Raw genomic sequence first — 3,762 nt, forward strand, 5'->3', positions numbered from 1 at the left:
GACATTCTACATCAAAGAGGTATGTATTCTATCTTGTTATATTTATTATTTTGTATGCTAGATTAGGATAATACCTTGGATGTTCATAATTGTATGTATAATAGAGAAAACATAGATCCAAGGTATTTAGGGTTGCATGTACACTTAGGAGTGTTAGAATGCTCATAACCCAACAGATAGCTGGTTTGGGAAACCAGATCGGAGAATTCTCGGCAGGACGCGGGTTTAGCCATGATGTAAGACTACGGGATAGCCGTAGCATCCACCAGCAGTCAGTAAGTGAGAAAAGGGTTGTAAGTCTACGTGATAGCCGTAGCATTCATTAGCAGCCTAGTTAGCGGAGTGTGGGCGAGGGCACGTATCTCCTAGTCAGCATGATAAGAGTCAGGAAAGGATAGCAAGCTGAGATTCGAGGAGGAGTGGGCCTGCATAGCCCTAGAAAGATGAGACCTGTGGGAGAGGCCGCTTCGAGATATAGTTGGGTGGGTGATGAGACAACGAATCAAGTATTGAACGAATTAGAGTGTAAATTCAAAGTAAAATCAAAAGATTTGAACACCGATGTAAATATGATCTGTTTAGCTCTATTACGCTTTTGCAAATTTTACAGAGTACAATGAATATTCTGTAAAGACTTCGTTTCTAAGACACTAGTAACCACTCCTATTTATAGAAGAGAAAAGCGTACAAAAAATATACTAAGGACTAAACATGAAGCTTCGAATATTATGCCCTAGTAAAATACATTATAAAAATGTTCGAAGACCCTAAATACAAACTTCGACTATTACAACATTTCGACCCTTACAATCTCCCCCTTTGTAATCAAAGTCGAAGTCTTCAGTTTGTAAGTAGAGTAATTGAGTACAGCAAAACTCTTCGAACCTCAGTATACCAAGAAATAATTTTCTTCAATTCCTTCTTGTCTCCTTCATTATTCTTTTTGCAGTGGTTCATACGAACAATCAAGTTCGTATATTGAGATGTAGAATATCTCTCCACTTCGCTAGCTTGGAACAAAAACCGCTTCGCTTTTCCAGCTTTATCCTTTCCAGCAAAAACTATTCCAAATGGCTTTAAACATATTTCTCCATCAGCATATTTCTTTAACTCAGTCTGAGTCAATGAAGGAGCCATTGGAACTTTTACTTCCATTCCTTTTGCAGTAGCCAACTCCACATCAGTCAGTGCTAGGCACTCATAATAATTCTCAATGAAGATTTTGATGTGAGCAACTCCAAGTTTGAATTCCTCTGGATCTTTGTTTTGCAGAAAAGAAAAGGATTTGTCTTTCAGAAGCAATGCCACTTGTATAAGGTCATACAAGTTCATTAGAGGAAAATCCGCAATAGTGAATTCGCATGTTTTTCCATTTACCCTGGCCACAACATATTTAACATTTTGAACAATGTTTTCAAAAACCACATCCTTTTTCATGCTTATCACCTTCTTGATCTTGATCAGTGACCATACATCCTCAGGGGCTTTGCCAAGTACTGCATGAAAACGAATTTTCATATGAGTCCCTTCATCTTTTTCTTTCAAATTCCCTTCAGCTTTGAACTGAGGCATGATGAACATCATTTCATTTATAGGGAAATCCAACTGGCATGCATCAGTGTTTGTAACCACATAACTCTGTTTTGGCTTCTTATCAAATAAGTACATGTATTTAAAGGCAACCAAGGCTTCGATTGTTTCATAGTTGTAATGTTTTGCTGGATCACCTTTATTCATGCCCTTCGGATCACCAGCCCTCTGAGTCATGATGCTTTGAATAAGCCTCATTTTCTCAAGTTCAGCTTCAGCTTCAGCCTTCTTTTCTTCTTTAGATTTTCAACCAGAATTGATTTTCCTTTGTCTTTCGAAGCAGATTTTTCAGTTAAGTCTTTTAGCTTCGAACCACTTCCACCAGATTCCAAAGGTTTACCAATTACAATTCCTTTCGAAATTGTTCTTGTAATTGGTAATGTTGTTACGATTGTTGAGGTCACTGGTTGCGCAGTCACAATTACTGGTTTTGTTGAAGGGATGCTAGATGGAAATACTTTGCCCACCACTTTCGCTTCTTCTTCTGTTGACTTCCTTTCTCCCCCTTGCACCCCTGTGAAAACAGGAGGGGCAGTAGTTGTGGGAAGAAGACTAGATATGCGAAATAGTGGAGCAAGTTGCTTGTTAAGTATGGCTTCGAACTGTACAAACTTCTGGGACAAAAATTCTGGAGTAATCAACGGTGATGAAACCGGTTTCGTTGAGATCTCCTTCAACTCCTTTAACAACTTGATCACACCTTCAAAATGTTCACTTTCAGACTTGGAGATTTGAGTTAGTTGAGGACTCAAACCTTCGTATAGCTTGACAAATCGAGTGACAACATCACAAATGATATCGACCTTCTGATTCAAGGACGCATAATCATGTTGAACAGATAAAATTTCCTTTTTCATGTCTTCACGAAGTTCGTGAATTTGGGAGTTAACATCCTCCCTCACTTTCTTGACTTCCTGAACAAAAAGAACATGTCGTTCTTTTGTTATGCTTCGCAGATCCTTAACTTCTCCCATAAAATCAGATCTGAGAGTTTTAACACGAAGCTCAGAATTCTGATCTGTATAATCAACCTTTTCTAAAATAACAGACTCTGAGGCTTTTATCATTCCAGAAACTTTGTTGATTACTCTTGATTCAAACATCTTGAGCATAGAATCAACCTCCAAACTTGAAATAGATGAACCTCCGCCAAGATCAGCTTGAGATTGAATGATGGAGTTCAACTTTTGATTAAGAATTTTGTATTGCTTCATTGTCATTAACATATGATCAGGAAATTCTTCTTCTTCATCATGAAACTCTAGGTCTTCGAATGTTCCACCAAACCCTTCATTATCAGTTTCAGTGGGTGAAGATGGTTTAGGTGTATCAGTGGATTGAGAGGAAAAAATGGAAGTAATTGGTTGATTGATGATATGTTCAAAGGTTGGTGAAACAGTGGTTGTTGTGAGAGGAATAGTAGATGTTGGTGTAACAAAAACCAATGATTCGAAAGAAGTAGAGATAATTGGACCTTGATCTGCATCTTTCGAACCACCTTCACCCATGTTGACATTTGCATCCGTATCAGATACGTGTGCAGGGATGCCTGAAGTTCGAACCTCCTCAAAAATTGACTTGGCAATCGAAACTTCGGGTGGTATGATAACAGTCTTCTCAGGAATGGAACTTGTAATGATAGAAGTGAACTCTGGAGTTTCTGGTATTCATTCATCCTCTTCTGTAGACTCAGTAGATAAAACAATCTTTCGAGTCTTCTTCGTCTTCTGCTTTTTCCGTTGTGACAAGTGTTTTGCCATATCTTCTGCTGCTCTTTTCTTGGATCCGAGAGAAACAGGAACAGGTACCTCACGAATTAAAACTCCTTGGTGAGTAATTTGAGGCTTGCGAATCAACTTCTGTGATGGTGACTTTCGTTTGTGAGTGAATTTCATCTTGATTCTTCGAAACATCCCTGTTTTCGAAGGAATAATCACGTTCTCTTGAGTCTCTTCCACTATTAGCTCAATCACTTGTGTTGCTTCAACTGTCACTGCAACATTTTCTGTCTTCTTCTTTGAAGATTTAGAGGATGTTGAACCCTTCGTTTTCTTTTCAGGTGAAGCAGGATCAGCTTTCTTCGACTTTTTGATCTTTTTTTCTTCGCGTGGCAACAAAATTCCCATAGGAATAGAAGAATCAAATGTTTTCAGATATGCAATCAAAACAGGA

Source organism: Lactuca virosa, chromosome 1 (assembly GCF_052849685.1).
Source record: "Lactuca virosa cultivar CGN04683 chromosome 1, Lactuca_virosa_CGN04683_v6, whole genome shotgun sequence".
Taxonomy (NCBI): domain Eukaryota; kingdom Viridiplantae; phylum Streptophyta; class Magnoliopsida; order Asterales; family Asteraceae; genus Lactuca; species Lactuca virosa.